Source organism: Pteropus vampyrus, unplaced genomic scaffold (genome assembly GCF_000151845.1).
Source record: "Pteropus vampyrus isolate Shadow unplaced genomic scaffold, Pvam_2.0 Scaffold193, whole genome shotgun sequence".
In the NCBI taxonomy this organism is placed as follows: domain Eukaryota; kingdom Metazoa; phylum Chordata; class Mammalia; order Chiroptera; family Pteropodidae; genus Pteropus; species Pteropus vampyrus.
The window spans coordinates 2,260,342-2,274,551 of NW_011888974.1; the positions used below are offsets into that span (position 1 = coordinate 2,260,342).

At 38.4% G+C, this 14,210-nt stretch overlaps 1 pseudogene; it reads right to left on the reverse strand.

The window, feature by feature from the left end:
* Nucleotides 1-4,117: 4,117 nt before the first annotated feature.
* On the reverse strand, nucleotides 4,118-4,236 carry LOC111746559 (annotated as a pseudogene).
* Nucleotides 4,237-14,210: the final 9,974 nt, after the last annotated feature.

A 14,210-nucleotide genomic window follows, 5' to 3' on the forward strand; every position in this document is an offset into this window, starting at 1 on the left:
AGAGCTTGGCACCTAGGGATTATCTGCTCTGAAAGACACCAGTGCTTTGGAGTCTGGCAGGCCTGTTGCCCATGTCTGGTTCCACCTGGAGTGTGGACTGGGGAAGAATTTAAGCTTTTGAAGGCTGTTTCATTACACTTAAGGTGAGGACAAGCAAACTTACTCTTGATACATGCCTGTGGATAAAATGATGTGACTAATATACAGTGCCTGACATCCATTCTGTTACTTGACATTCTGGGAAAGACAAAATGATAGGGACACAACACAGATCAGCAGTTGCCAAAGGCCAAGGATAAAGTGACCACTTGTCTCAGTTTGGTCCCAGGACTGAGGGGTTTCCCAGGACATAAAACTTTCAGTGCTAAAACCAGGAGAGTCTCAGGCAAAGTGGGACAATTGGTCATTCAAGAGGGGTGGATACTCCTACCTCAATCCTTTGAGTTGTGATTGGTACTTAAGAAGCTAAAACAGCAAAAATGTTTACAACTATTCTGTAATTTGAGTTTCTCACTGAATTAGGGAGTCAGTGGTCTTTCCACGGTGGTCCTGCTATTGATGATGAGAAAACAGTTCCACCAATGAAAATAGAAACAAAGATGGGATACACTCACCTTGGAAAAAGTTTGTTAGTTTCCTATGAACACACATGTGCCATAAAACCCAGCAATCTCACCTCCAGGTATTTACCCCAGAGAAATGAAAATATGTGTCTACTGAAAGACCCATATGAACACATAGAGCAGCTTGATTCATAATTGCCCAAACTGGAAGCAACCCAAATGTCCACCTAATTGTGATATATCCATACAGTGATACACTACTCAGCAATAAAAAGGAAGGAACTATTGATATTTGCAACCGCATGGATGATTCTCAAAAGCATTGTACTTAGTGAATGAAGCCAGATTCAAAAGGCTACAAACTGAATGAGTCTGTTACTTGACATTCTGGGAAAGACAAAATGGTAGGGACAGAAAACAGATCAGCAGTTGCCAAGGGCCAAGGGAACTTTTTGGGTGACAGACATATATGTCTGGATTGTAGTAGTAGTTACATGAACATACACATTTGTCGAACTCGTTGAACTATATGCTTAAAAGGGGTGAATTTAATTGTATAAAAATTGGACCTCAACACACTTGACATAATAAACAAAGGTCCCCTTGCCATTGCAGGGAAGCCAACTCCCCATTGTCTGGTGACTTCGGGGAGCACTGCTAGTCTTTCACCCATTGTGCCTGCCTGAAGCATCTGTAAATCTGCACTGCCCTGCCCTGTCCAGCAATGGGCCAAGGAGTGGGGGGCAGTGTTAGGCTTTCTGAAGCTCAGAGGCCAATGCGGATGAAGCCCTCATACTTCTGCCTCTGGGCCCCACATACTCACAGGACAGGGTGTTGGCTGTTCTGGCAAGGCTGATCAGCACTCGTGTGCCAGAGCTCTAAAGCATACCTCATTGAGCATTGGTAGAAGGTACTTAGAGCTGCAACAGGCACGACCCCCATCTTGAACTTGGACTCCCATGGTTGGGGGACACTGTGGTCTGCTGGTTGAAAGACGCAGTAGGAGAGATGCATTACTCTGTCCGAGCTGGCCTATGATCTCTCATCCCCCAACACTGTCCACTCCACCTGTGCCTTGCACACCTTCCCAGGATGACCTCCCATGAATATGTGGACCACCCACAAATCCTCTGCTGAGTTCCACATGCATAAGCAGGTCACACTCAAAATGCCCCCAAGCCAATGATAATCAGAGTTGCTAACCTTGACGGGCACTTTTGATATGCCAGGCTCCTATGCATGATCTCATTTAAGTCCTGCAAGAACCTTATGAGATAGACACTCTTTTAAACTTTTATGAAATAAAACATATATACAGAAAATGTACATAAACAAAGCATAAAGCTCAATGAATGATCGCAAGCAAACACTGTATAACACCATTCTGGTCAAGAATCAAGAAATGGAACATGGCCAGCCCTCACAGCCCACTCCTGACCCTCCAAATCACTACTCTGTGCCTTTCCTCCAGAGGTGACCACTCTCTTGGCTTGAATGGTAATTTCTTCCTTGTTTTTCTTTATGTTTTTACCGTCTAGCCATGCATCTCTAAAGCTCGTTTAGTTTATCCTGTTTTTGGAACTCAGCATACTTGGACTGAATCAAATGCATTTTAAATAACTTCCTTCTACTTTGTGACTCATCTGTTTACTCTCTTACTAGTATCTGTTGTCGTAAAGAAGCTCTTCATTTGAATGAAGTCAAATTTATCATCATTTCCTGTATTTAGGGCTTTTTGTGTCCTATTTCTAATAATTTTTTCTTACTCCAAGGTTATAAAGAAACTCTCCTATTTTATCTTTTAGATGCTCTATTGTCTTGCCTTTCACATTTAGATGTACAATTCACCTCCAATTGTTTTTGGGCTTTGGTGTAAAGTAGGGCCTAATTTTATTTTTTTCCATATTGATATCTAATTTCCCCAGAACCATTTATTGAAAAAATTGCCTTTCCTCACTGTTCTTGTGCTGCATTCCAAGTCTTCTCAATCCAACTTTTATTCTGGGCATTTCTAACAGCATCTTGCTTCAGGTGCACTGCACATCTTTTGCTTTATGCCCTGGGGTCCCGTGGTACTCACACATATCCAGAGCTGCACAGGCAAGGGAGTGAACATCACGTGTGGAGTGCTTAACCAATGGGAACAGGAATTGGTGGATAAGTGCTCCTCTCACCCACTCCTTGGGTAGAAAATTCTGAAACATATTCTACATGGCATCTCAGAAGGTCTCAATTGGCTCGAGCCCTGAAATGTCCGTAGCAGTGACCAACTTAACAATTCCTTCTCTTATTGGCTTTTATATTTTCCCTGTTTCAATCTTCCTAGTCCCCGACTTTCTGTCCCCTTGAAATGACTTCCCCAAATAAACTACTCATGTTTCTGGAGAGAACCCAGGCTAAGATAGTTGGTACTGGAAGTGACCCAAGAAAGTAGACCCTGAGGATGCAATTATGGGATTAGATTATGCACTGGTCAGGCTGCAATTAGGATCCCTCTACTGGGAGTAAGTGGGTTGGTGATAACCCTTTGTACACAATAGCAACATGATTACTAATACTCTCTCCAATGATTGACTGAGTTGAGAATCTTGTAGAAGGTGATGCCCTGGCCTATGTGCATTGATGACACGTCAAAGGCATGGGGGTATGGGAATTGTAAGAATTGTGCAGTTGGCTGCTTTAACTGCTTTAGAAAGAAGAAAATGCAGGCTCGGTTTAGCCAACCATCAGCTCAAGGCAGGCTATGAAAGTTAAATGGCATTCAAGGTGGTAATTACCACAGAGGAGGCATGCAATACCAGATAGACAAGATGGCTTGTCTAATGGAGGTTATCCAGCCTCTGTCCTAAACCACTGCTGTGATTGCGTAGATGGTCCATGAACAGAGTAGCCATATGCAGGGCTGAGGCACAATCTTTGTCTTTTAATTGGAGATTAAACTTACTTAATATAAATTTATAGATTTAAAAAAATTATTATTTTACAATGTATGTACTTTTACACTTGTAATTCTGTTTGTTTGTTTGTTTGTTTTAATTTAACCTCTTTTCTTGCCTACTTTTTGATTGTTTAGGTATTTTTACTTAATTTTTCCTCCTCGGTTAGTCTCAAATTTATACACACTTTATTGTTCTTTAAGGATTGTCCTAGAGATTGTAATATATAACAGATTTAGCAAAGTCTAAACTTAAATTGTAGTTTTACCCTCTTTGGGACAATACAATGACCTTAGAACACCTTAAATTTTTGTGAATTTTGCATACAATTTCATATATGTTAGAGGGTATATTATGGTTTATGATATACCTCTATATATTGTATTCTCCATATATTGTACCTTCGCTTTTGTGTTTTCTGTACTTTTGTTTCTCTATGTTTCATTCTGTACATTGTCTTCTGATGTTTTTTAGTTGACCAATACTCTCTTCATAAATATATATAATTTGTTATGAAATCCATCCATGGAATTCTTAATTTAAGTTATTGTATTTTTTAGTTCTAAGTTTTCTGTTTGGTTCTTTTTCAGGTTTTCTATGTCCTTTTTTTTTTTTTAGTGCCTACAGCACTTGGTCTTCCTAGGTGGTCTCCCATCCAAGTACTAACCAGGCCTGACCCTGCTTAGCTTCCGAGATCAGATGAGATCAGGCACGTTTAGGGTGGCATGTCCATAGACTGCTATGTCCTTTTTATGATGTCCAGTTCTCTGCTGAAGCTCTTGATTTCATCTTACATTGCATATTAAAAAAAATGTTTTTTGTGCTGATAATTCCAATATCTGAAGTCCCTAAGAATCTGTTTCTATTATATGTTGTTTCTTCTGGACTTCCTCCGTGATATCTTGTCTTCTAGTATGCCTGGTTATTTTTAAATGGATATTTAAGTTTATGTTAACTACCTCCAGACAGGATTTAAATTTGCTTCTGTCAGGATACACATTGCTAGTGCTTGAGAGTTCTAGTAGTTCGTGATTATTATAATTCAATTTCAGAAATTAAGATCATTGGAAGCTAGACTTCAGTCTGTATGAGATCATTTATTTCTGGTTTACTCTGACTCTTAGGATGTAGCCTTTTGTGGTTTTCACTTCAAAGCACAGAGACTTTAATAGCAACTCTGGCAGTTCCTGTATTCAAATAATTGTTCCCTAGCCCAACAGAGAGCTGTCAAAAAGCTCCTCAGATTCTCAGATATTTATCCTTTTCTTCCAAATTGGCAGACAACTCTAGGAAAATGTGGCCTGAAATGTTGGGCTCACTCTGGATTTCTGATGTCTTCCAGACCTTTGCCTCATAATTCTTCACTACTTCTTTAATACTCCAATGCTTCGAGCAGATGTTAAGTATATACATTTTGGTCAGCTTCTTCACTGGGTAGGTTGGTTGGAGGTAATGTCTCATTACCAGGGATGAAATCTTAGTAGTAGATACTATCTTTTTATCCCCATTTTTCAGATAAAGAAACCAGGCTCAAAGAAGTTAAGCAACTTGCCCAAAGACACATTTTAGAACATGACGGGGCTGGGATAATGACACAGAGTCTGACCCTAAAGCCTATGTTCTTAATTGTTATGCTATAATGCCACTAGGCAGACCAACTCCTTGATTAAACTTCTTGATGCATTGGGCTCTGCTTCTTCCCTGCAGCTTGCCTCACCTCTTCCCTCTCTATTACTCAGGGCCTGCAGAGAACCCAGCCATGCCTCTTTGGCTAGTCCGTTAGCCTCATTTCACTTCATGCAGGCCTCTACCCTGGGGCAGGGCAGAACTATGTACAGAAAAGAAGTTCAGTTACAGTTAGAGTATGATGAGATGGGGGCAGGCTTAGACATTGCCTCCCCTTACTGGGGCTCTGCATAGCAGCTGAGTTTGCATGAGCTTTATTTGGAAGTCGTCCACCCTTTGCTGACTCATATGCAGCTTGGGTCAACTCACACTCTGTAATTGCTTCTATTTCTCTTGAAGCTGCTGCAGAGTGGGAGGGGGCCATGTGTGGGACCTGATAATTCTCCTTGTTGAATTTCTTTGTTAGGACACCTCTGTCTCACTGGCTGGTCCAGATAAGCTTGGACCAGGAATGTGACTCACTCCTCTTCAACTCCCTGGCAGCCCCAGTGTGATCATCAGGGCCTGCATCATTGTCTTTAAGGATCTTCCATCCAACTTCATAAGGAAGAGAAGCCATCAGTCATGAAGGTTGCTTATTCTTCTTCATCTTTCCCCTCCAATAGTTGACATTTCACCCCCACTTCCATCCTGTCTCACAGCTATAAAGACCACAAGCTTTGGAAGTATAGCGACTTTGGTTTAAATCTTGGATCTGCCATTGACAGGTTATTTGACCTTGAGTGAGTCATCAATCATTTTAGGCCTTATTTCTGTACCTCCAAAATGTGGATAATCACACTTATCTCATGGAATGGTTGTAAGGGCCAATTAAGATCAAATGTGTGAATAGGACACAAGCTAGAATTCATCAAATGACGGCTGGTATGTAACCATCACCTTTGCATGGCCAATCCTACCACCTGGACTCTGCAACCTATTTCCCAAGACCCTCTAGAAGTGGCTCTACCAGTGATTTTTCTGGTATTCTCACTCTCTTCTTTAACATATAACCATGCTCTATCTTCCTAGACTCTACATCCTTCTCTAGATACTCTCCTTACCTTCACCAACAAATTTCTGCTTTAAAAAGTTTTAAATTATAGATATAAAAATAATCTTGAGAGACCACAAAGTAATTCCCATGTTCCCATCACCTAGCTTCAACAAGTATCAACATTTTTTTTTGTTCTGCCCTCCCACCCCTGCCCCTCTGAAGTACCGTGAAGCAAATTCCAGATATCATATTGTTTCATCTGTAAATACTTTTGGATGCATTCCTAACAAATAAGAACCTTAAAAATACATAATACTACCTAACAAAATTAACAATTCCTTAGTATCAATCATCTAATACCCAGTCAATGTTTTAATTTTCCCAATTGTCTCGAAAAATTATTTTACAGATGGATTATGACATTTTAGTTTTAAAGTCTTATCTATATGAGTTCCCCTCCTTTCTTTTTTATGACAATTGTTTATTGAAGAAATACAATATTTTTTTCCTATAGAATTTCTCAGTTCTGGATTTGGCCAAATGCAATTTTTAATATCTTTGATGTGTTCGTCTTTCCCCTTATTATTATTAACTTTTTCATAAACTCATAGTTGATCTAGATACTTGATTAAATTCAGGTTCAATTTTTTTTTCTTTTTTTGTATCATAAGAGGTGCAGTCTTCTTTCCATCATCTCACCTGAGTGTCCCCATTGTGACTGGTTGTCCTGCTTTTAGGCATGTTAGGATTGAAGGGGTTAGAAGTTGGCAGTCAAATCCATCAATTATAAAGCTCCAAAGACTTTACCTAATGGTTTTTGTAGCCTGTACTGGTTGTTCCTGGATCCATTATTTCACTGAATGTTACAAAATGTTGAATTTCTAATTTTATTATTCCTTATACATTTATTGGCTGATATTTTTCTCTAAAATTGCCCATTTGGTTATCCTGTATAGAAGATGTTATTGATGCCACAACTCATATCTTTTGGCAAACTTTTGAGTTCACCATATACACTGGGAGTTGCTCACAAGCGCCCATGTCTTTCTGATTGCCTGGATATAGCATCTCAGTTGCTGAGAATCTTATTTATGCTATAGCTTTAGATCTTGAAAGATATGGGGGTAATGGCAATTATATGAATTGTGGGTTGGCCAACTTTTCTTTTCTGTCCTAAAAAACTTGAAGAAAGAGAATAACAAGCTCAGAGTAGTCCATGAACTCCAACACCCTAAGAATGCCTACATTGCAGCACCTAAGAAAACTCTCATCTTCAGTAGCCAAAGAAAAGTCTATGCCGAAAATCAAACCTAGTAGAAGAGAGAGATGTCACCAAAGTAATATTTGAAGAGATAATGGCTGTAAAATTTCTAAAATTTATGAAATACACGAATCCACGTATTGGAGAAGCTCAGTAAACCCTAAACAGGATAAATACAAAGAAAACCATACCTAAGCATACCAGAGTCAAACTTCTGAAAACCAAACAAATAGAGAGAAAAATCTAAAACAGGTAGAGGGGAAAAAATACATATTAAATTCAGGGGAACAATGGAATAATGGTTTACTTCTTAAAGTTAATTATAGAAATCAGAAAACATGAAATGACATGTTTAAAGAGATAAAAGGAGAAAACTCTGCTAATCTAGCAGTCTGTGCCCAGTGAAAATCTTCAAAAATTAAGGCTAAAATTACTAGACTAACAAAAGCTGAGAGACTTTGTCTCCAGCAGACCTGCTCTATGAGACCCCCAGGCCAAAGGAAAATAATCGCAAATACTCGCTTGGACCTTCAGGAAGGAAGAAAGAAATCTGAAATGGGTAAATAAATGGAAAAATTAAAAAGATGTGGAAAGCAGCGTGGTTGTTTCTCAGAAAAATTGAACATAGAATTACTGTATGATCCAATTACTGTAATTCAACTTCTGGGTGTATACCTAAAATAATTGAAAGCAGGGACTTGGACAGACATTTGAACACCAATGTTCATAGCAGCGATTATTCATGAGTCAAAAGGTGGAAACGACTCAAATGTCCATCAACAGATAAGTGGATAAACAAACGTGTTATATACATACAGTGAAATATTATTCAGCTTTAAACAGGAAGGTTTACAACAAAGTGGATAAATCTTAAAGACACTATACTAAATGAAATAAAGCAGAAACGAAAGACAAATGTGGCACAATTCCACTTATGTAAGGTATCTAGTGCAGTCAAATTCATAGAGACAGACAGCAGAATGGTGGTTGCCAGGAGCTGAGGGAATTGGGGATGTGTGTGCGTGAGGAGGGAATGGAGAGTTAATGTTAAATGGGTAGAGAGTTCCAGTTTGGGAAGATGAAAAAGTTTTGGAAATTGATGGTGGTGATGGTTGCACAAGAATGTCAACGTACTTAACGCCTCTAAACTGTACGCTTAAAATGGTTAATAGGGTAAATCTTATATTTTGTATATTTTGCCACAATAAAAATATTAAAACGACTGTTAGTTGTTTAAGGAGATAATGATAACAGTGTATACTGAGGTTTCTAACATGTGTAGAAATAAATCATGTGATGACACAAAGGATCGGGGGGAAAAGGTGTAAATGAAATTATTCTAAAGTTCTTATATTTTTCCTGAAGTGGTAAAATACTAATTCAAAGTAGATTGTAAGGCATATTATCATCTCTAGATTAACCAAAAGAAAAAATATAAAAAGTTATAACCAAAATGCCACAGAGGAAATAAGTAGGATGACAAAAATAATACTTGATTCATCCAAAAGATTAAAGGAAAGGAAGAACAAAAAACAAATGGAACAAATGGAAAACAGGTAGCAAGATGATAGACAAGCACATTAAATTTAGTGTCCTAAACACTCCAATCTCCAAGAGACAGAAATTGTCTGATTGGATTAAAAAATACAATAGAAATATAGTCAATAATGTTATAATAACTATGTATGGCGTCGGATGGGTACTAGACTTATTGGGGTGATCACTTTGTAAGGTATATAAATGTCTAATCGCTATATTGTACACCTGAAACTAATATAATATTGTATTTTAACTGTAACTGAAAAACAAAAAAAATTACTAAGCAAATTAATACAATAAAAATCATAAAAAAGGGTGAAAAATGAGAACAGAAACCAACAACAAACTAATTATATTCTTTTTACAAGTGACACACTTTAGGTATAAGGACAGAGATTGAAAATATAAAGATCTAAAAATGTATACCCTACGAATACCAAGTCTAAGAAAGCTAGAGTGGCTATATTAATAACAAAGTTATTAATACAGGCCTGTTCTACCCAGTGCTCTAGAGTGTGCCTAGAAGGATTAAACCCCAGTTACCCATGACAACAATCTGGTCTCTAATGCACTCTTCATTGGCTTTTCTCCCTCCTCTGTCTCACTTTTCCCATCTATTCACTAGTGCTTCCTGGGATTACCTCCCAAATAAACTACCTGCCACTCAAGCTCTTATTAAAAGATCTGCTTTTGGAACCCAAACTAAGACTCTCTGAAAGAGAGTTTGAACACAGAAGGCAACATAAACGCATTATTCTTTCCCTTTATTTACCCATTTTCAAATAATGAGTTGGTGCTCCAAAGGTGACCAGTGAATTCTTTTTCTTTAGTGTCATTATTAATTAATGAACTTGAATACATTTTATATTTTTAAATAAACTCGATTTATCAGAACTGTTTCAGTTTTACAAAAAAATTGCAAAGATAGTACAGAGTTGCCGTATACCATGCATCCAATTTCCCCTATTATTTATGTCTTACATTAGTGTGGTATATTGTTCTAATGAATCAACCAATATTGAAATGTCTTTATTTACTAAAATTCATACTTTATTCTGCTTTCCTTAGTTTTTACCTAATGCCCTTTTTCTGTTCCAGGAGCCCATCTAGGGTGCCACACTACATTTCACTGTCATGTCTCCTTAGGCTCCCGTTGGCTTTGACAGTTTCTCAGACTTTCCTTGTTTTTGATGACCGTGACAGTTTTGAGTCCTGGTCAGATACTTTGTAGAATGTCCCCTATTGTGATTTGTGTCTGATGTTTCTCTCCTGATTAGACCGGAGTGATATTTGAAGTGTTATAATTTATTGCAGCCATTTTTCAGGTCGTTGCAGTTTTGGTCAGTAGAAGCCTCTGTATGCTGGCTCCTGTGTCCTTTTGAAAAGACCCTACTAGTCTTTAATTTCATCTTTGCTTTATGACATAAGATTTTTCTAAGTTTATCTTCTATGTTATCTCCCACAAACCTGGAATCAGCCATTTCTCCCCAAGTCCCTAGTTCCTTTTAGTGGGAAATGGAATTTAGAGATCATAGGCAGCAGAATGCTATTGTTATTTAGTTGTTCTTATAGTTTTTGAAACTTTTCAGGGGGCAGAACTAGGAAATGAGTATTTTCTGGTATTTTTCTTTTTCATGGCTTGCCGGGGAAATGGAAAACAGACTCAAACTGGTAGCTCGAGGTGCTTGCTGAAGGAGCCTTGTTACTCTCAGTTCGTATAGGAAGCACTCTTAAATCAATGTTGATCAAACTTCCACTGTGCCCTAACTCAAGCCACCTCTAGAGACAAGGTTCCTCTGAGGTTGGCAATGAGTGTGATTGATGGAGTTCCAGAGAATCTAGTTTCAGATGAAACATAATTCTGAATCAAGATTACTGTGTACAACAGAACAGAACAAAACAAAACTTCTGTGCTTCATCTGAGAAAATACACTTTCTGAAACATTTAACATCATTTTTCTCTCTCAAGGAGGAGCTCTAGTAGATCTGATAGCAAAGAGCTGAATGATAAAAACTTACCTGGTGGGCAATCTTTTTCCTGTCTTGGAATGAAAACTTATTTTTTTATTTTTTTATTTTTTAGGCAAGGCAACTCTTGGTTTTCCCCACAAATTGCAAGGACCTTGTCAGCTTACAATTCTTTATTTTTTATTTTTTACACTTACAGCACCTGATCATCCTAGGTGGTCTTGGGATGAAAACTTAGACAGGTGCCATTGTCCTTCTGTTTGCCCCTAAAGGGTCCTCTTGTCACTGTAAGTCACTAAACGCAGTCTCAATTCAGACAGAGTTGAGACTCAACCTCAGACTCACTGAGGGGTATCAAACAAGGCTGACAGATTTGGCTGATAAAGAAAACACAAGATCTTTTTAGATTCAGACAGTTTATCATTTACATAGAGAGAAAAAGCAAGATCAGCAATGATATCAGCAGCCAGTGACCCTTGCTCAACAGGATGACATCAAAACATAAGATGACAGTGCAATAGGAGGGGTAGGGCACCCTTCTGCTGAGAAGCCAATTTCATGCTACAGCCCAGCAGTTCGATTGCCTGCAGCTGCACACTAAGACAGGTGAGGCAGAAAACCTTAGACCATATTAAAACTCAGCAAGAGATGAGAAATGCCTCAGGACAGCTTTCATGGAAGACAGGGATGCAGCTCCTCACAATCTTTCTATGTGCTCATGTCCTGGGAGGGCCACAGGGCATTTTGCCAAGGTTTAGGTCAGCTGTGGTTAAGCCTTGCCTACATGGCCCATGTAGAGACATGCATGGTTGCCAGGGCACTATGACGGAGCTATCTCCTTCCAAGTGTTAAGACTTCTCTTCCAACCCAGCTCAGGTTGGTGGCAGGAGAGAGCCTTCAGTCCAGGAAGGAGACTGTGGATGGATTCTGCCCAATCTCCTTCCTTATATCCTTCCCCACATACCAGCTACTGTTTTGACCCCAAAAAGATAGGAGGTAGGAGACATAAGGCAAGGAGATGATTCCTCCGTGGCTGGATGCCTTGGCATTTTGTGAGCTTGGTTAAAGTCTAGAGCTGACTCCTTCTCCTGTATGTACTTTCTTGATTCCTTCAGAGTATTCAATACTGGGTCTCTCTGAGGCACTTCCTGTGATGTGATCCACAGGAAGTACTCATGTCTGTCTTCTCTCAGAAATTCCAGAAGAGCTGCCTCCTCGATCCTGAAGCCACAGACTGCTTTAGCTTTTTCAGACATGAGAAGAACAGTCCACTCTTCCTCAACTTCAGGAAGCATGTGGAGAGCACCACTGTCAACCTTGCATCCTTGGGAGGAGCTTAGCGCAATTCTAGATCCCATTCCTTGTCTCTTCTCTCTCAACTCTTCCATATACTTGATGGGGAAGCGGACTCAGGAGACACAAAATCAGCCCACGACTGTTTCCTTTGTAAATCCTGCAGCTGATGATCTGTCTCTGGCATTTCATATCTATCACCATTTTGAGTCTCGGAGGAAATTTTTAACATCACGGTGCTCACATCCTAAGATATTTGTCCCTTTCGAGTATCATAGACTCACAGTCTTTTACAAACTCAACTTATTCCATTGACCATAATTTTATATTTGTTTTTGATGTGCAATTGCCACTCTTTGGCCAGTAGCTATCCCTTTAAACTGGCTCTTCGTTCTTTGTGGTGATGTATTTCCAGTTAGCCTTGAAAACATTCTTACTTTCTGACAGCAGGATGTTTTAGGCCTAGTTTGAGGTTTTCTGCTTCAAACATGGAATCAGCTACTGTTTCCAAGGAGCCTTGCCCTGTGTATTCAAACACTGTATTAGAGGCCAAAATTTGGGCGATAAAAATGCAGATTTCTATGGTTTCACATTAGTACTGGGGGCATTGCAGGATGACAGAACAAAGAAATTACCCTTTGTTGAAAAACAAAAAAGATAATGACTTTATGTGGCTATTTTAAACTTAGTTATAATTTTCTAAGCCCTTTCTTCTGTTGATTATGATGTGTCCTGATATACTCTTCTTCATGTTTCCTGCACTTAGGATTTATTGAGTTTCTTGGATCCGTAGGTTTACAGTTGGCATCAAATTTGGAAAAATTTTGGTCATTATTTTTTCGAAATTTTAGTTCTCTTTTCTCTCTTCTCTCCCCTCCTTTGAGGACTCCAATTATATGTGTATTTAGCTGCTTGAAGTTACCCCCCATTCTCTAATGTTCTGTTCATTTTTAAAACAGCTTACTTCATTTAATTTATTTTTTATTTTGGACGTACATGCTATAAAATTTGCCATTTTAACTTCATTTTGCAGTTCTTAAAGGAAGATTTATTTGACAAGTTTCACTTATACAATACACCTAAAAGGAAATCACAATACAACAGAAGATTTAAATCAAGGCCTCAGAATTTCACATAAAAACCAAGATCAAAATCCTAAAGTATTGATATTGCATCTCAAATTTTCCTAATTCACTTAAAAAAGCTTAATACATGCCTTAGAAGTTATTAAATGAAACTAGAATTAATAAACATGTCAAATATTTTACTTTTAATTGTAAACACAGTTCCTACATTGTTTAAAAAAAAAAAAACATGTCTTTTTAACATGATTCCGTAGTGTTCAATGTCATGTGACATAGGAGCAACATTTAACAAAATTCAACTGCTTTAACCTATACACACTTAGTGCTTAAGTACATCCTGCAAGAGAACTGACTTGAGAAAAGCTAAAAATTGTTTATAGTTATAGTTTGCTCAACTTAGTACATCCTAGATGAATGCTTACGTTCAAAAACACTGAATCTTAAGTCTTTAAAACAATCCCGATTTCCACTTAGAGTAAGAATAAATCAAAAGCTGGTATTGCAAAACTGTTAAACTTAAGTTTTGTTTTCTTCTTTAAAAAAAAGTTGACCAAGAGTCAGTGATGGGGTCAATTACATTCCCCATCCCCCGCTCACACTGGATGTGCTGTCATCCCTTCCATTCCATTCACTCCCAGAGACAGCTGGCTTCCACTACTGTCTTAGCTGCTGCTCTTGGTTCCTTGGCTGCCTGTGCAATGTTTGATTGATACTCACTGGAGTTTTCCTGTAATACTTGATCATTTCCTGTAACTCATGCTGTTCTGGCTGTCACCATGTTTTAACCATTTTTAAATGTACAATTCAGTGGCATTAATCGTTGTGCAACTATCACTGTTATTCATTTCTAAAACTTTTTCGTTACCCCAAACAGAAACTCTGTAACCATTGAGCAATAACTCC